The sequence below is a fragment of the Tinamus guttatus genome, unplaced genomic scaffold (genome assembly GCF_059628265.1).
Source record: "Tinamus guttatus ecotype Peru unplaced genomic scaffold, ASM5962826v1 Tinamus_guttatus_pri_ptg000501l, whole genome shotgun sequence".
Taxonomy (NCBI): domain Eukaryota; kingdom Metazoa; phylum Chordata; class Aves; order Tinamiformes; family Tinamidae; genus Tinamus; species Tinamus guttatus.
This window is the reverse complement of record NW_028289035.1, coordinates 388,916-409,228: the sequence shown is the minus strand read 5'-3', so window position 1 is coordinate 409,228 and position 20,313 is coordinate 388,916. Positions and strand designations below refer to the sequence as shown.

Below are 20,313 nucleotides of genomic sequence, written 5' to 3'. Positions count from 1 at the left end.
CTTTGAGGATCTTTAGAAACATATCAGCAGGAAATTAAACAAACGATGGACAGAATACACAGCTTATAGGTATTTGATGGGGAATGGGGTGAAGAGGCAGAGTTTTAAATTGACTGGTTAAAAACATATGTAGTGAAAGTGAGGGACTTTTTTTTTTTTTTCTTACTTCAAATGTTTTTAAGCAAAGGATAATGAAAACAATGCCTGGCAAACATTTGGAGGTTTAAATAAAATTTCAGCTCTTCTTACTCATGATTTGTTGTTGTTTTGTTTATCTGACAGAAAAAAAAAAGGCGAGACTAAAACAGTTCTCTAGTTTCAAAAGAAACTGATGAAAAATACTTCAACAAGCTTTACAATTAAACATTTCTTTATCCTAGCCATGTTTCACTCCCCTCACCGACTTGCTATCCAAGTTGAACATGCAGCTGTTGTACAAAAACTCGACATGTATCCAAGCAAAAGAACTGGGTTTTCATCACACTGGATTCTCTCCTTGCTCAGAAAGAGTTAAACGAGAACATCGTTACACTTCTTGTGAAGCTTACGCCAACGACACGGCATAATCCTCAAGGAAAAATAGAAAATAAAAATCTTCCGCTCTATTTGCCTTTTCCAGGAGATGCAATCAAGCTTTGACTGGGAAAGTGGAAGAGCCACCAGGACAAATGGAGAATCTGTAAGTGTCATGAATTCTTCCATATAGCCATGTATTAGTGTGAGAATAGTGCAGCCCTTTTATCTCTACTCTCACTTACAGAATGATCTTTCCCAAATCACAAATAGAGAAAAAAGAGATATATTTTTCACTACTTAGAGTATTTTTACTGCCTTTTAAAGGTCAATCATATCTGTTCCATACGGATTTTGATTGACTGAAAATCCTTCATCAACATTTTGCATATATACAGATCCATAGCTAACATGCAAGTTATCTGAAGTATGGATTTACTGCTGCTTAAAGCTGAAAGTGCAGTATTGTGGAACGTTAAACTATTAAACCAAAGAGGCTCTTCTACAGATATAAATATAAAAATAAAAGCCTACGGAGATCATGTTAGGCAGTACTGTACAACTTTACTTCGCTGGGCTACAAGAAAACAAATCTCCTTCTATGCCCTGGGCTTTGCTGGACGTTAACTAGAATGCAGATTTTATTGTTTTCTTACATTTATTGGTAAATGAACCAACTTTTTCATTGTAGAGTTCCATAATTAAAAACAAACTTTGACAAATTCCCTCCTCTGGTGTAATTTGGACTATGTGGTTTTGATTTTTATGGGAGAGCATACAACAGCAATTCCAAAGAGTCTATAAACCCATCTCTTAAGCACTTTTCCCAGCTCCTCTTGGCATACAAGTCTTATGAAAGAGTGGCTGCACCAGAAACTGTATCTGTCTGTGCTGAGGCCAAACATTGTCAGGAGAGTTAATGCAAACGCCCAGCACAACGATCTCTTTGTCAGTCACAGGATCCCATGAGAAAGCACCAACCAGTCTAGGAATTTGGCTCCAGGTAGAGTTATAAAAGGCCGAAAACCAGGACTAAGAGTCAAACTTTTTAAGTACATTTTAAAGTTGTGCTGTTGGCACAAGCTGTCTGAATGCAGAAATCCAAAATTCACCTCTTCACTATTTCTACTCTCTGCACATGTGACTCAGCATACATATATGTTAAGTTTGGAAAGATTAGTGCCATCATACAGGGTTTTTTTTTTTTTTTTTTTTTTAACTGCGATGGATTTATAAGCCTGAAGACAGAAAATATATTTTATTAACATCTTATATAGCTGTAACCCTCATAATCCATAATTTTGAGGGGGAGGGGCGGGGGAACAAACAAAAACACTCTGAAGGGTCAAAAATTTCACCCTGAACTAAATTCAGAGACTTATGTACACAAATTCTACAATGAACCAAGGCAACTTTCTACACACTTAACACAGCAGTTCCAGAAACTGTACCAGGATAACAAACATACAAAACCCACAAAGCCCACAACTTTGCGCAAAACTCAGTCTGTAGGCAGAGCATTTTCATAAATACGATCACATGCCAGGGAAGAGGAGGAATTCAGAGTACAGCAATTGGCAGGACTTCTACTTTCACTTCAAGCTATTTCCCATCTTCAGCTTTAACAATGTTATTTCTGAGAGAGAAATCACTGACTCAGTTCCTTTCTAAAGAATACTCATAAAATCTTTATAGTTCAAACTGAATACATACCTATTTTAAATCAGAACCATATCTTATTAGCTAATCTTAAAAAAAAAATCTACTGGCTTTGAAATCAGCTTATATATAAACAAATAAGATTCTACCCTTCCTTAATTTCATCAGAGAGTTCAAAGGTGTGGCTTAACCTTTCTGCGACTCTGTGATTAACCTTTGGAACTAAAAATGACAACATTCCAATTTTCCACACTTCAATTTCCACATATAAAGATATGTGATATGGAAGAATATCTGCCATACTTTAGGGGTAAACAAAAACAAACAAAAAAAAACAATGACAACAAAAAGCTAAGAAAGAAAAATGAGTAGATAAGAGAATTGTGGCCTGAAAGCTGAGACAACCTTTCCTTCTCAGGTATTGGTGTGCTGCAAAATTTTAGACTACCAATATGCTGTTCAGCCAACAATTATGTCATTGAAAACAGGTTTACTCTTCCTATCTTCTCTTGCACATTTTCCCCCACTTTAACCTTATCCTCCCACCTGGTTCTTTTCTACAGATCCTGCTCGAAAAAAAGCAGGATTTGACAAAACTGCATAACTGCCCCCTTCCCACATTAATTGCACAACTGGGGGGTGGAAAAGGTAGGAAAGGAATGAGGAAGAAAACACAGAGTTATTTTTGTTACAGTACTTCTGCTTAGAAAATAGAAAAATGGTTTCATGGAATTTAGGGTGAGAAGAGTTATTAAACATGTTAGCATGCTAAGCTGTATAGCATTTCCCAGGTACCCTGAAAGCAAAAGAAATAACTTGCAATGGCTAACAAATACTACCCTGACACAGGACCTGCTTTGCTCGTGATCCATTGAGAAATCCACTGCTTTCCAACCCAACAATGGGAAGGGCAATTTTTTGGTTGGGGTAGCTCCTTCCCTTAGGAGTGCTCCAGCTTTAGCTGGTGGTTCTAGTTCTGCCTCTTTCTCGAAATGATAAAAGTTAGTAAAAGAAATTTTCTCCTCGGGAAAGAGCCACCTAAAGAACACCTTTCCTACAGCTCAACCACAGATTCGTATTTGGGGAAAAAAAAAAAAAAGCCCTCTTGTTCTTTATTCTCACAAGACAAGACACATCCCAGTACTCACAGCTACTGCATCAACCACCTTTGACTCGGCTGCCTCCTGCCCTAGCTCTTCCTCTTAAAGCCCTGCCCCCTATTGGCACTTTGTCCATGGCTTCACTCACCGCTCCATTGGAGACACCCTGCTGGCAGCCACTTTTATCTTTTGGAGATAGGAGAGGACCTGATGAAACATTTCCCTTTTGCCAGCACTATTCATCTGGTTTCCTATTTGCTCCTGCACAATTTCTTCCAGCCACAAGAATTTAGTTACCCACTCCGCAGAGAGAGCTCATGGACTCGTCTCTCTATTCCAGGCCTGTCTCTCCTTACTCAAACAGAAAATTTCACTCCTCCTCTCTGACATTTTCTCAGATACACCTAGCTGCCAGGTTAAGCTCTACAGAGCTAAGCAAAACCTCTTATCTCCCCTCCCACACAAGGCTTTCCTGTGGGGATCTTCCTCAATTAACCAGCATCCTGCCAGTCGCCCAGCCTGCAACTTGAGAGGAAGAGAGAGGAAGGGGGAGACTAACTCCTTTCTCCATACGTTCAATAATTTTCTCAGCCTTTTTCTCTGGATTATCTTTCACTAGCTTTTAAAAGCCATCTGCCTGCTTTTGATCAACCCATGACATTGCTCTCCACCACCACCAGAGCAACCTGTCTGAGAGATGGATCTAACAGAGCAATCCATCTTATCTATTTTAGATGTCTGTTTTTGGACGAAATGTTGTTTCTCCTAAAATTATCTGGGCAAAGACCCAATAACTGCAAATAAATAACAAAATGAATGCATGAAAATAAGAAACTGCTCGTGTCTCATCCCTTCTAAATTAAGACAACAATTGGGCATTTTTTCAGCACTTGTATAATTCCGTGCCTCTTTTTCTGCACCTCTTTGAGATTCTCAAGTGTCTTTTAAAAAGATGTGAACACCAGGACTACACATGGAAGTTCTGTATTTCTTTTAATTCATGTTTTGAAAAAAAAAATTAATAATCTCATTAGCTAAAGATTAAATTAGTAAATTAGCCCTATCTCCTCTCCCTGTAACACTGTACTGGAGACTTAAATAATCCTTAAATGATCCAATACCCATGCAGAGTCATCACTTCCCAGGATACAGCCTTCTATTCTATGGATTTTCACCATTTTTTTCAATCATATTTCCAACTGTGTTCAACCCCATCCCAGGCACCCACCTTCATCTGGCCTTGCTTACCAATTATATTCTATGTTTCCATATTTGCATGTATGCATGTGTAGATATATATATATAATGTGTATATATATACAGTGTACACTCAGCTATACATATATATACACTCATATATATACTCACATATACACTCAGCTATATATATATAGCTGAATACCCATCTGTCTTTCCCAAATTTCGAGTGTTTAAACAGAATGCTCTATTACTTCTGGCTTGTAAACAAAAGTGGTTAATGTCAAGGTGGTCTAGCCCCAGCCCTTTTGGGATTCCCAGCTTCCTTCCCACAAGGGTCTACCTGTTGGTATTTCTCTGTCAGCAGCTACATCAATCAGTCCGTGCGCCTTTGCCGGCACCACGCTGCGGTGACTCTTCTAACACGACTGCCCTGTTGTGCAAAGCCACAAGCTGACAAGCAGAATTAGGAAACTCCGTCAAGCTCCGCGCAGGACCAGTGACACATGCGGAAAGCCAGGCTGTGGGATCTGCTCTGTATTTGTGTGACAGCCCATGGTTCATTTGGTTGTGTCAGCCAAGAGCAGCCAGGAGGCACGAACGGCTGTGAAATCTGCCTCCTCCGCCCCACTCTGTCAGGGCTGATGATGCATCTCACGGCCCCTGAGCCACAGGGTTCAAGGACAAAAGAACTTGGGGACACATAAGAAAAAAGAAAGGATTAAACTGAACACATTATATGCATGAGAGGGAACATGAACTTTGCATTGTCACTTTTACTTACGGTGATGGCAATACGTGACACTGCAGTATGCAATATCCTTCCTGGCCTCCTTAGCGCTGTCAGGATGCTGTGTTTCTAAAAATCATACACTGCCAGCATTAAGGAAAGAGGCAAGAATCACACGGTGAGGAGACAGAGGAAAAAAAAAAAAAAAAAAAAAAAAAAGAGGCTCCTTGGAAGTGCTCTCTCCCTTAAGCAGAACACAGTCCTAAAGTCCTAAAGTAAAGGGCCAATCACACAGCTCATTGGTAAAAAGGAACTGGGACCCTGTGCTAGACAGGCAACAGAGTTAGACCTTGAACCACACAGACAGACTGCAAGTGAAGGTGAAAATGCAGTTGAATCTGTCAGTGTCCATCCAACTTCACTATCATTCAAGTCAAAAGGTGAAATTCCACTGGACCAACTCCTTCCCCTTTTTCTCTCAAGTCTTCCCCACTACATCCTAGGTAGATTGAAGAGTGTTTACCACGACAAAATCACCAAGGGTGAACAGTTATTCATCTGGCTGATTCATGACAATAAGACACTTTTCATCAGATAGGAGGTGGGAAGCTCTTTAAAGGCCTTTTAGGAAGAGCAGTTACATGGTTTCAGGAGGACAGAAAAGCTCAAAGCACGGAGATGAAAGGTATTTTAATGGAACCATTTGCACTAGTACATGGGGCATTGTGTGCTGAAAACAGGGCAGTACACTTCATCCCTAACAAGATCTGCCAGAAGGTTTAATTACCAGCTTTGCTCTGTAGCTAACAGCTACTAGTACTCTACTAACTCCTGGATGCACTCACAGAAAAAAAAAATCCTTTTATCTCAGATTTGTAAAAAAGAGCCGGTCTTAACCTGAATTTAAGTGCCATATTTATTACAAATGTGCAATAGAAAAGGATATGCAAGCCAGTCTTCAAGAGAAGACAGTTTCCTCCCTACCCCTGCTCATTAAGAAACTGGAAAAGGTCTTCTCTGCTTTTATTTTTATCCCTAGTGAAAAACAAACACTTGAGAGCTACTGTCAACATAATTAAAATCAGCATTTCTTATTACTGAAAAATGCTTATAATTCCTCTAGATGCTGAAGAAATAATGTACAGATTCCTATAAAAAGATGGTGCAAGTATATTGCATTACTGTGTGAACAGTCTAGTACTATGTTGAAAACTTGCTTTCACGTGGTTTGTTAGTCTGGTTCCTTAAGAAACATTAAAGTAATCTATGATTTTGACAGAATGCCAAGTCGTGCAGAAAAAGTATACTGAATGTTTGGAAAAACTCACTCACTCAGGCATAGATGATAATGTAAACCATTTTTATGCCTTCCTTTCCAAGTATTTGTTAAAGTTATTATTTATCTAAAGCACTAAAAAGAAATAAAATAGAAGTTCAAAACAAGGTTTAACTTGGGCTGAAATTCCACACAAATTTAACCTAACCTCTTTTCTGACAGTCATTCAGAAATGAAATGGAGAAAGTATCAGTCATCTCACACTTGCTTTGAAACACACAAATTATTTGACAATAAAAAGGTAATATTTGTTTAAGAAATAAAGAAGAAAATGGATATTTTAAAGAGTGTTGGAATATGCATCCATGGCCTTTAAGAGTCTACGTTTCCCTGGGAAGCTTAAACAAGAGTGACTGGGTGAGTGGAAATACATGGGGCAATTTCTTACGGACCATAAACCATCCGTGGAACACGCAGTGTTGACAGAGCTACAAGTGCATTTCATACATTCTACAGCCAGAAGGACAGAGAATTGGCCACTGTTCAACCACCAGTGACCATTTTGGCAGTGAGCTACACTGCCAAAATTAAGAACAAAAAGAAGGGGGGGAGGGGAGGAGCAAGGGGAGAAGAAATTAGTAGCACATCATTATCTCCGTGCATAAATTCCCTAATAGGCTCATTTTATGGGCATACACTCCTACATCTGCACAATCACCATGATGGGCATGGCTCTTTCCTGGTCTTGTGCACATCAGGACACCTAACCACAGAGCACAGGGGATCATGGGCCTCTGATGAACTAGGGAGCCATGTGATGAACCAGCCATGTGATTTTTTTTTTTTAATGTTTTCTGCTGCAAGTTTCCCGTATAGTCTCAAAAAGCAGAGCACAAAGGGAAGGGAGAGTGTATAAAAGTAGAAGGAAATGATCAGAACAGGAACTAAGTGAGCAAAACAGTCCTGTATGCAGGGTACACCACCCTTTCTCTGTGTATGCTGTTACTTATTTATAGTATGGTATACAACACTAATGCATAACATCATAGCAATCAAAGGCCCCCGTCCAGACTGACTGCCATGGGGGCTAACTCTGGGCTCCACTGGATTTCAAATCCTCGGTTACTCAGTTCTGTTCAACACTCATCCTTACATCTTAAAGTATATGAGCATTTAATATATATCAGATGCCCTATACTCTTGATCATTTTGAGACAGATTGCCCTGAAGCCATTCTCTTTGCAGTTATATGCTTGGCATATGTGGCACATACCCAGAACAGACGGCACTTGCCAAAGCATTCCACACTGAGAGGAAAAAAGAATAATGTAAATGCAGTGCTCATAATGGCATTGTCAAAGAAAGCAAGATACATTAGTTAACCGTTAGCATCAATAGGAGATGAGGAAATAAAAATTCAGAAGCAGCAAATATTTTTGTCCCTATTGTAAATATTCTTATTTTCCTGTTTCACTGTACTGAATGGCTTCTGAGGAGGAAGAAAAGACTTGTTACCTTTAATTAAAACAAAATAGTTTCCATTTTTGAGAAATATGCAAACATTACGTTTATCTAAGAGCTCCTGGACAATTCAGAAAACATTTCTGACATCTGCAGAGTTCCCAACACTGCACTTAACTTATATTAATTGAAATGGCTCCTACCACTGAAGTTTTCCACTTAAAATTCCTTCACAGATAGATGCAACTATAGAAGATACAGTCGACACAAAGTCCTCTTTTAACACTAATACATGCATATAATGTGCATGTATCTGCTATCTGCATTCAAAACATTAAGACAGGAATAATATGTTCATCGCCACCTCCCAAAAAGTGTTTGTAAGCTGGCATTTCATTTTATATAGTTCTCAGCATACCCCTTAAGCTGACCTTCTTTTGCATCAGACAAACACTGACCTAACAGCCCAATTCTGTATGTGTTAGTTTTCCTCCAAAGGAAGCGCAAGCAGCCTACTGAGTGAATAAACAGGCCATTCTGACATGCTAGCAGTTTTACACAAGCCTTGAAGTAATAAAAAGAGCTATGTAGGGAGAATGTAGGTCTATTGTTTCTGGAGCAATTAAGCTGCAGTTACTTAAATATGTTACTTCCTTGGTTTGCTTTACAGCAACAACAGAAGATTATTGACCTTTTAGCATAATAGGCAAACATTAAAGGAAGACACACACACAAGTCCAGAATGTTTTTATTACAAATCTTTAAACTAGAAGAGATGTAGACCTCACTGTGACCCGACAGATTTCTAATGAACAAGTCTTACAGTCAAAGTAACTGTAGGCAAATAGGCTTAGAGAGACACAGAACAGGAATCCAGCTCATCATATTACACGCTGACACTCTGAATTCTTCAAAGCCTCCATAAAGAGTAGACTGCCTGATTTTCATTTTATAGGAATCACATGAAAACTTACTTGATATTTAAGTACTTGATATTTAAGTAACATTAGTTGAGGTGGCACTTATAGGATATAGGATAGTGCATGTCAATATCCTATTTTACGCAGGCCCTCTCTTAGAGATAATTTAATATTATTACAGGTTGTTTTTTTTGCATTCAAGTTTAGAATTAACTCATATTTCAGTGAGAAATGCCTACTTCTCTGAGTTAAGATAAAGGCTCAGCCTCAAGGGGTAAGTAAGAAGGAAGTGCTGAAACAGAACAGTATGAGAAAAGATACTGAGGCGAGAAAAAAAAATAGAGGTCATGACTGACCCTTCTTGCCTTTGCAATGATCCCCCTGAAGCTGCCACCCATCATCAAAATGGTGCAACGAGAAAACACAGTTGTTTGACTCTTCCTCATACCAATAGCTATGTTGAATTTCCCTTGATAAAGCAATAGCTTCAAGCAATAAGAGGCATGGAAAGCAGGCCTGTGTTAGTCCAGAAGCCTGTACAGCAGAACCCTGGAAAACAGAGACCTTTCAGACAAGAGCACACAAAATAGTACTCTAACTGAGAGAGAGGATCCATCATCTAAAAACTCATTTACCATCAAATACAGCCAATATAGCAATATTTCATAGCAGTAGTCTAAATTGAAAGACAGGGCACACAGCCATAAACATTAGGTTTTATTCAAATCCGTGAACTTCAGCTGTTTGAGGAGCTAATGGAAATGTGAAATGACTGGTGAAAATATTTAGCACTAACTGACAGTTTGCTAAGAAGACTATCACACTCTTTGGATTTACAAGTCATCTAAGGATTTGTCATAACTTGATTTTAAGCTAAACATCTAATGTGAAGCTAAAACGACAGAACTGATCCCTAGGAAGTTCAATATTTCAAAGGGAATGTCATCCAGAAACAAGAAGTGAAAGCGAAGAAGTGGGTTATTATTCTACTAACATATCTTTTCACAGATGCAAAGAAGACAAGAAAACAACTAGAAGTCTAAGTTTTACCCTAAAGAGTAGACATTGGTGGAATAACTTAGAACAGGTTTTCGGACACAAATCCATACAGTGTGCAGTGCGGTGTTGCTCCTGCAGGACACAGCATCATGAATGCGAGGAGATAACTACTGTGCGTTAGTTAACATTAGTTACTCTAAATACCGCTCAGGCCAATCCCCGGTAACAGTAGCAGTGAGACGCGAGCCAAGCGCTGGCTGCTCTTGCTCGGGCGAGCAGCAGAGGTGAGAAACGGCAGCGCGAGGGGGATGAGCTCACGCTGTGGGCAAGCGAGCGCCGCCGCTCCGAGGGATGGGGCAGAGCTGAATAGATGCGCCGGAGCCAAGAGCAGCAGGGAAAGCTGCCAGCATCAGCAGTGCTGGTGAGCACGAGACATCACGAATGGGCCTCACAGAAAGTTCCCCCAAGGCAGAGGATTGCCATGTTGCTTACAAGATAAACAAGCTAGCTTGGAGCAAGGAAATAAACTTACACCCTCCAGGTGAACATGAATGGGTAGGAGCCATGAACCTCCAGGCCTTCACCTGCTCACTGTTGGAGCCACAGATAAAGATCACATGCGCTGTGCCCTAAGGAATGGGCGGTCCTCAACAACTCCTGCAACTACAAAGGTCACCACTGTTGTGCTAACACCCTGCGCCGGTTTCACCTTTCCACCATTAAGAGCGGCAGCCACATGGTCCAGTTTACTTCTGGCACAGCAGTCACCCAACCCAGGCACACGGGGCTAATCCTCTCAGTGCCGCCCTGATCCGCGCTGCTGGCTGCCGGGATCGGCTCAGCGCGGCCCGTGAGCGCCAGCGCCTCACCTGAGGTGACACGGAGGCGGCAAGCGCGGCTCTCCCGCCTCTCGCAGGTCTCCGGCTGCACGTACGGGCACAGCCGCTGCGCCTTCCTCAGCTGCCAGCAGCACTGAGCGGCAGCGGCTGACCCGAGCTTAACCCAGTACCTTAAAATAGAGTCTCTGTTGTATGCAGGTGAAATCTCTCAAAATCTAGAGCATTAACAAACATCAGAAAGACAAAGAGCAGCAGGAAAAAAGACTTTAAGAATTCTTTTCAAAGCATTTAAATATGGATCTGCCTCTCTCCCTCTTTCCAAAACAACACATCTTACATCTATCCTCAGCATGTCCTTTTGGTCAGCACTTTTTTGCAAAGAGAAGAAATGACAATAAGCATCAAAGGTAATGAGTAAATAATCTAAGAAAAGTTGGTGTAGGTGTTTTCTCCTTTACACTCCAAACATATGCCAAGAAATATGTTATACCTCAAGGAAGATGATACATCATTAATTGAGTCAGTGCACAGAAAAAAATGAAGAAAGACATATTCAGATAACCAATGTGCAAACTGACTAGCATAATTGATTGTATTTATACTATCACACAGATAGTACTTATGCAAACACAGGCAGAAACAAAACAGAGTGAATTGTTGTTTTTCCTTGCATTCTGCCTAGTAACATGCAGAATTAAGGGTACAATTTTCATACAAGACCACTTTAAGGATCATACAAATACCAGGTCTCTGAAGAATCATTATTGCGCCATTCTACATGAGCAAAAGGGATAAGAGTTAAAATTATTCTAAAAAAAGGAATTTCATATACGAGAGAAGCACATTGTTACAATACATAGTATGTTAAAACACACACACCCCTCACTTTCCTTTCTCCATCAGGCACTTCCTGCAGTATCACAAAGTGATCTTGGCATAAACTGAGATTAAACTCTGTTCAAATCAATGTTGATCCTAAAATTAAACACTTTGTTGCTTCAGATTCAAAGCATCCAGAAAAATACTCAGAAATGAAGTAACAGATTAATTTGAAAGTCAAAAACGTAACAGCTCAACATAAATCATTTCATAACCACCCTAACCAGCAAAATCCACTTTCCCTGGAACATAAGTCTCAAGGTTATAAGAAGGGTTCAGACTACAATCATATTCCTTCACTAAAAGATCTTTTGCATCTGCTTGTTGTCACACATATACTTTTAAGAAGCTTAGTATCTCCAATGTAACTACCCTTCTCAAAAATGTAGTGGATTTTAAAATTTTAAGAGGGAAAGAAAAAGACTAATCTTCAGAGTTGTATTTTTGCTTTCTTAGGAGGAAAAAAAAAGGGGGGGGGGGGTAAATATATACACACACCCCAACTGCAAGTGGCTTGACTTTTAAATTTAAATTGCTGTTGTAAGATCACATGGGAGATGTAAGGCTGGCCACACAAATCACAGGTCATCATTCTAATTCTCTATCTGGATGGATATAACTCCTAATAGAGGTAAAAATGAAGGGAAAGTTGTTTCCTTCAAGCAATAGAGGGAAAAACAGAATTAAGTACCTCGCCAAATTTATTTCCCCACAAGCATATAAACATTGTCTAAGGCATCAGGCCTGGAAAATACAACTGCTTTAGGCAATATTGAAATAAACACCTTCATAACAGCAAAGCTGAGCTCATACCAGGGGACTGTACTGCATTAATTTCATCAGTTCTTCAAAATGATGTGTATATGAGCTCAAAGGTACACTGGCTTGTACAGATTTCAGTCTCCAGCCCTTGAAGTGCATGTGTAAGGGGTAGCTACAGAGGAAAGGGTTAGATCTTTGCTACCTTTGACAGCTTCTGTTGCTGTCAGTCCTTGCGATGCTTCTGCTGCTGCAGCCAGTTAAAGGGACACTTAAGCAGTATCATGGCCTAAGCAGCTTCAGCAGCTATTTAGGGGCTCATTTATGGCAAGAACAGAAAAACTGACTTCCCGCAAGGTTACTTTTAAATACCACAGAAGAGTAAGAGAAGTGGTCCCAAGGTCAGCCATAGTTCCCTTTCATCACTATCCCCACAGGAACCTGAGAGATGGAGACACTCACGGATCTCCCTCTTTCTGTCAATCCTCACCAGCAAAACAAGAAGTGGACTGACTGGTAATCAGTAATAGCAGAAATAAGAAGCATAGGAGCAAACTGATGCAACAGATTATGGTGAACTGTTTGATGCGTGGTGAACAACGGATTGCTGCCTTATTGCATGCTGCTAAAGGCATCTTCTCATTCTTTCCGAAGTACAAGAGGCTTCCACAAGAGCTAGATGTGTACAACAAATTTCAGGTAATACCTAAGCCTAATGATGCAGGTGACCTGCTTGCTAGAAGCTGGAGCTAGGAAGATGCTCACTCCAAGTACCACAGGGATAGTTTTCACAGGCTGAGCTTTGCAAAAAATAAAATAAAAATGACTGGTGAAGTTTGGAGTTTTAACAGGAAATAAACCCAATACTCCAGAACCAGAACTCTTAGCCAGATTTCCAATTGAAAGTCAAAAGTAAGTATAAAGAACCCCCTCCAAAATTGGGCCTTAGCCGTTCATAAGCCTGTGGCAAGGCTGTAATCGTGTGAGATAAACTTGAGCACTTGCATTAATAGGGGTGGGGGAGAGTAGAGAAGGAAGGGATGTAGTTGCAATAAACTGCCATAGCGCTATGTGGAACCCTGGAAGGGTTGGTTCCGGAACCATAGCAAGGGATTTTGAGGTTACAAGCTACTACTCTGTCACTGCTCTTCGAATGGAAAGACTGAAGTGAGCTATACAAAGGAAATAGTTGTCTTTTCAGGATTAGCATTATCTGCTCAGACCTTTCCTTCTCACAGCAAGTACCACCATGTCTCAATGATTCACTTTTTCTGCTCCTCATTTTCTCTATTCTACTGAGAAAGAACACTATGGTGTGTTCATAAATGTCATCATCAGCAAACAATGAAGCTACTTGAAAACGAGTTTTGTGCTAGCACTGTCAGCTCCAGTATTCACTGGCTGCATACTCACACACGCACCAAAAAAAAAAAATGTAAACATCTCTGATAAGATTTAAGATACACAGATTATGAAATAGAAAATCCACTCCTAATATGCTGCAGCATGCAGGCAGAAGAGCAAACGTATTTTCAACAGCTCCCTCCACCCAGCCATCAGGTCTTCAAATTAGAAATTACCATTATGATCTTTTCATCTAATCTCCTTCAAAAGGTCAGGAAAAGATAAACATTATGAGCTTATTTCTGCAAAGCAGAATAGAAAGTGATACTGTCTTATAAAAATAACAGCTGATTGCAGCCTAAGTTATATACAGTAGAATTACTAAACCATTCAAGTTGGTGGGTTGGCTTGCAGCTTTGTTGTTATTGTAGCTTGAGTTAAAAATAAGAAATGGAAAGCAAGGTAGTTCAAAAGATGCCTAATCAAACCAAAATTGTTAATGCACCTGCCTAATTATTAATATAACTCTATTAATATGATGAAAAAAAGACACACACATCGTAATCCCTGTGCTAGAACCAGGTCTCTAGGAAAGAAAGAGTTTACTTGTGTGGATCGAGCTGCAGTATGGCCAGAGTTGTGTATTTCCCTGAATCAGCACTGGGAGGGCAAACAAGAGCAGTTTTCTGCCAGCCTATGAGAGAATTCCTGCAAACGCGGCCAAGACACTGAAGCCATTCACAGCCCAGGATGGCAGCGCAGCCAAAACTCACAGCTAGGACAGAAGCCTCGTCCTTTGGCTTAATTGAAATGAAAACTGTCAAAATTTATAGAAAATCCTATATAAGAACCATTCAAAATGGACATGATATTAGAAACAAGAGCACTTAAGAAAATGCATCTTCTTTTAGCCCAAATAACTACTTGACGATCTAGACTCTGCATATTTCAGTTATTTAAGAGAACTAGCAGTACTAGTCTGTGTACAATAAGAGTTTGCAGATGATAAACACAGGAGTTGAGCCAACAGCTACTATAACTGAACCAGGGTGATTAGAAAGGGGAGAACACACCCTTTGTTTCACCTAAGGGACGTCTCATTCAAAGCAGTCGTATCAAATTGAAACATCTGTCATCATCCTCTGTTATTTCAATCACAGAGGCGGTTTCTCAACCTCATGAGCAACATACAGATTGCACAACAGTGTAATGAAATACTATGACCAGGGAAGGGAGGGGTGAAGGAATAAAGCCTTTACCAGAGGGAAAAATATATATATAAATATCCCTGTCTTTTTCGGGCAGCTCTTATGCGAATTGAAAAATCTTCTTCCACTCTTCCCATTTTATCTTATTTCTGTTGGATATCTAACAAGCTTCACACAGGGCCAGCTGGCCGACTCCCCAGAGCTACCACGAGGCAGTCGTTCAAGTTCTCCCATGCTGCAGAGACCCTTATAATGACCAGCGGAGCAGTTTCCCCAGGGTCACAAGGCTGCCTCTGAGCAGCCACATCCCCGCACACCCCCGTCCCCAGGCCCCTCCACCCTGCACTATTTAAAGATCCCCTGTCTACAAGTCAAACACAAACACACAAGCCAACGAGAGGCCGGTAACACTCGGTGCAACTCCAAAATACGCAGGCTGATGTAATTTTCAGTAGCATTCTGCACAGAGAGACTTTTTACTTCAGTCGTAGCAATGTCTACAACAGAACTGATAAAGCACGTGTGAAACAAAGCAATTCCTTTCAAAATGCGAAGTTACCTGGCTATCCTGGGAACAGTTTAAACATATGAAATAACGGATTTATCTATTAAGAAAAAAAAATGACCATTCACTTTTATTGTAAAACACCAAATGACTTGTTCCAGAACAGAAGTGACAAGGCTTCCAGGAATACAGAGGAAATTCAAAGAGCTCCTATCTTCTTCCAACATCCCACCCCACGGATAGACCCGGTTCCAGCCCTTTAGGAGGAACAAAAGCCGAACATAAAGCCTGATTTTTTTTTCAAAAATGAGACACCCTAGTTTTATGAATGCTGGGCTCCCGGGCGCAAGGAAGGGAAGAAGGGAGGACAACCTTGTTACTACAGGGTTCCTTCCAACACTTCAAAAGCAGTCAATGTCAGCATATGTTAAACTCACCGAGGGAAGGAAAAAAAATACAAGCAACAACAAAACCCTCCAACTTCTAATTTTTCCCCACCCCTGCAACCCTAACAAATTACTTTCTCCCCAAATTGCACGCTTTAAGCATTCTGGCAGCCAGGACATCAATTCACACGCCACTTCAAAGCGTTCCCCCCCCCCCCTTCAAAGAGTGTTTATTGCATTTCAGGTTGCGGATTCAAGAAGGCTTTTGGCTCCCTTGGGTAAATCACAGAGGAGCAAACAAGCGAGTCTAAGTAACCGTTTTCATCCCATCCCTGCAATTGTCACTCAACGCGACGGCGCCGGCGGCCGCTCCGGCGCACGCTGCGAGCCGCGGCCCGGGCCGCCACGGCGCCGAGCGCGGCCCCGGGGCGGGCGCGGGGACACAGGCGACACGCTTATAGGGAAAGGTCGCCCACCCTGGCGTGGGCAGAAACACGCTACTACCGTCCTTTCGCGGGGACGGGGCCCGGGGGATTCAGGGGGATCCCGCGCGCACGGGGATGCGAGCGGCGGGGGGCACCGCGAGGCCGCTTTGTCCGCCGGCGGGAAGCGACATGCGGGGACGCGCGGAAGCTGCCCCCTTCCCGCGCCCCCAGGGGAGCCCGCCGGGTCGCCCCATCCCGCCCCGGCCCCCGCGCTGCGGCACCGAGCCCGGCCCTGGCGGGGGGGACGCGCCCGTCGCTCCCCTCCGCTCCACTCCGCTCCTTACCCAGCCGCCGCCGCCGCCGCCGCCGCCGCCGCCTCTGCCGCCGAGCGCGGCTGCGGCTGCCGCGCTACCCCGAGCGGCCGCGGCAGGGCGCCCCCGCCCCGGCCATGGCTCCCCCCGCCCCCGGCGCCGTCCGCGGCGGAGCGGGGCCGCGGCCGCCGCTTTTCTCCGCCGCGCGAGGAGGAAGGCGGCGCGGGGGCGGCGCGGGGGCGGGCGGGCCACAACAGCCACCGCCGCCGCCGCCGCCGCTCGGGCAGCGCTGGGAGCCGCCGCGCCGCCCGCGCGCGCTTTGAAGCGGCCGCCGCGCCGCGCCGCGCCCCGCGCTGCGGCGCCGCCTGGCGGACGAGGGCGGCGCCGCTCCGCGCCGCCCCCCCACGGGCATCCCCGGGGCCCCCGCGAGCGCTGCCCCGTGCGCGGCTCTTCCCATCGCATCCAGGTGCTCCCGGCCGCGCAACGGGAGCCGCCTTCCTCCCGGCGCCCGTTCCTCCCCGCGGATCGCCAGGCCGTCAGCAACGCGGGCGGGGGGATTCTACGCAGGAAGGCAGGAGGGTCAGGCTTGCTTGCAAGGAAAGGGAAAGGGAAAGGGAAGCCGAGGGAAACCATGGTGGCTGTACAGCTGTTCTCCAAGATGCAAAAGCAGCTGCCTTCGTCTCGCTGCTTTATGCATCGAGCAGCAACCAGCCTCCTTTTGCACTGGCGTGAGCAATGAGAGCTGCCTCCTTGACTTGCTCAGACGCAGTGTTCACCCCCTGCCAGAGCCATAGCGAGGGCCACACAACCAGCTGCCTGTGCTCCAGTTTGGTGCAAGAGTTTATTCTGCACCCCAAAGATGTGAGCATGAGCGTGGAGAGAACCTGCCTGTCTTTGCTCCATCCCTAAACTGACTAGCTTTGGTTATTTATCCTAGCAAAAGGTAATTGTTTTCTCCTCAGGTATTTCTGGACGGTTGTATCTTTCACGTATTTTAACCGTTTTCTCCCAGCACAACCCGTGCTGCTCAAGCAGGTCACAAATGCTCTTGAGCCCCAGGAGAATCAGCACCTTTCGTCCCGGATGCAGCTGTTGCCTCTGCCAAGCAGCCCCCGCACTCCCTGCGGGCTCCATCCAAGATTACCACTGTATGGTGAATGCAGATCTTCTTATTATCGGTCTGGATTTTGTTTTTTAAAAAAAGAAACTAGAGACAAATCTAATAAAATAGAAACATTTATTGCAATGTGCCACATACAAATGTAGTAGGAATTCTGTGACGTTATCATTTAAAAATTCACTGTTTATAATTCAGTCTGAAAAAAGAGAGTACCTGAATGACAGTTTTATTCCTTACTCAAGACACATTCTTAATGATTAAACTTAATTAATTCACTCATTAATTCATTAATTCACTCAAATTCTCATTTTCTACAAATTTAAAAAATATGAACAGCTGTATAATACTGGTAAACGGCAGTTTACTAATTACTGCCTGGTTCAGCTTTTTTAGCAAGCGCTTAGCTGCAGAACTATGACATTATACATGAAAATACAATAAAGCCTATCTGTGTTAGTTACTGTCAGTTAGTTACTGACTCTTCACAGTCATAATGTGCATGCAATCCCTCAGCCTGGGAGTAGCCCTATTGAATTTAATATTATGCTTCTAGTCCTGCGTGAAAGTTAGACACGCTGCAAAATGAAAGCCTAAACTTCATTTTTTTTCCAGTAAAAACTGTGCTCATAGGCTACCAAAAAATAAAATCTTTCTAGGTTAACCAAGCTGTAGCCATGTTGAAAATTAAGCCAAAGTTTTCATTTCCAGCAGTATAACTGGTAATTTCCAACTACAATTGGTAAATTCTTCAGAAAAATATATATATATATATACACATATGTATTACACAGAACAGAGAGTTTTCCTAAATTAGGCACAATAATAAGGGGCAATGTAAAATTGTTTGAAACCAACATGGAAAATATAAGAGCTCAACCCTATTCACTGTCTGTTATTCAAACAATATTACTTTTTTCAGCTCCCTTTTATTCACCTTGCAGCTTCAACTTGAGGCATAGCGGACATCGTGCACCAAAAAAAAGACCATTTGCAGAGAGAAATGCCACAACAGAGAACAGCAGCATTTTTGGAGCTGACACGGAGCTTGTGCCCTTCATGTCTGCATGCTATGATACAGCTGGCATTGCCAGCAGAAGCAGCAAGCTTGTAGATTTAGTGCTACAGTGATGCGCTGATCTTGCTCATGCTGGGACTGAGCCAGCAGCAAAGTGCCTCTTTTCTATCATGCAGTGCATACGCTGAGGAAGATGCTCGATTCAGCAACAGGAACAACCAGCAAGTCAAACACCACAATTACCTAGATTTGCTTTGCCCAAAGTTGTTCCTTGTTCAGAATTCCTGCTGAGGTCAGTAAAATAACTGCCAAAAGACTCTGGGGTTAATGCGTGTGGGCCACTTTTTAATGTCCTTAATACTAAGAGAAGAAAAAAAATACTGAAATACAAGTGTATAAAAAGTACAGGGATTGTGGAATTCTAAAAGACAAGTTAGAGTTAGAACACTAAAAATGGAAATGGGACTCTGAAAAGTTTTTTAAAAAATCAACTAACATTATCAGAAAAAAGTGCATTTTTTGCAAGGTGTATTTAGTGCATGCTGCGTCCCAACTGCTGCAATATTTAAACATGTGAGAAAGTCTAGGCATGCTAACTCACTTCTGTTTTGTGCAATGCTTATCCCTATTGCCTTCACACAGAGCTAGACTGAAGTGGGGGGTGGGGAGGGAGGCTAATTAAATTTGAAAAAATGTAATCACAAAAGGATAAAAGATTACCAAGAGAGAAAAAAAAAAGGCAAGAAGGCAGCATATTAAATTATTGCCTTTGTGGTTTTTTTTTTAAAGTTTTCTCTCTTTTAGGTGGATGCTATTAGCTCTTGGAATCAAAGGCAGCTACCACAAAACCTAGTTGCACTTATGACCTGCATGTTGGCAACTAGTAAGAGTGACTACCGAGCTACACAACCTTTAAAACAAAGTTATGAGAGATATGAACTTTGTGCAATAAAAAGCACGGGAATAACACAGACCTAGCAAGAGAAGGTAGTGGTGAGTGTGTTCCATATTATTCATTCATCATATAAGGAATCTTAATCAGAGTTGTATACATAAGGAGAGAAAAACGAACAAACAAAAAAGTAGAGTGCTGCAGGAAAGTGAAATGGGGGAAGTTATGAATAAAAACAAACATTTTTTTTCATTGCAAATATTTGTTAGTGTACATGTCATTGGCAAGGTGAAATAAGAAGTTGCTCATCATTGAATAAAACATATTTCTTAGGTTTTGAGGAGCAATATTGTGATCAAAGCACTATTTTTACAAGAAATTTACATCCCTCAACATTTGGGTGTATGCAGCACAGGGAGAAGAACAACACTTCTACAACTAAGAGCTGAGGAATTAAAATTCCTATTTTTTAATCTTGACTTCCTTTTTGATGTATTCCTTATTAGAGATAATGCTAACCCCTGAAAAAGGGTCAGAATCATCCCTGAAAAAGTTAGGGCTGCTTTCAACGTCGGCCCTCTTGTGACCTGGTAAGGAATTGCATATGCACCTTTCCATATGAACTATACAGAAACTATTTCCTGATAAGAGTTTCAATTTATCAATCATTACGGCTGTTTACACTGAGTTAGACATTGGCATTTTTTCTTTGTTTTCTTGAATGCACACTTACCTATTATCTTAAAACTGTTTTCTGTAAGGCATTATCTTAACA

At 42.1% G+C, this 20,313-nt stretch overlaps 1 protein-coding gene across 1 annotated transcript in view; it reads right to left on the bottom strand.

Moving 5' to 3' along the window:
- RNF144A (ring finger protein 144A) overlaps nucleotides 1–16,591 on the bottom strand; it is a 54,649-nt gene extending 38,058 nt beyond the window's left edge. The window contains exon 1 of the mRNA XM_088533434.1: nucleotides 16,545–16,591. The gene's annotated coding sequence lies outside the window, so the exon portion shown is untranslated. The remainder of the gene's footprint in view (nucleotides 1–16,544) is intronic.
- Between the last annotated feature and the right edge of the window lie 3,722 nt (nucleotides 16,592–20,313).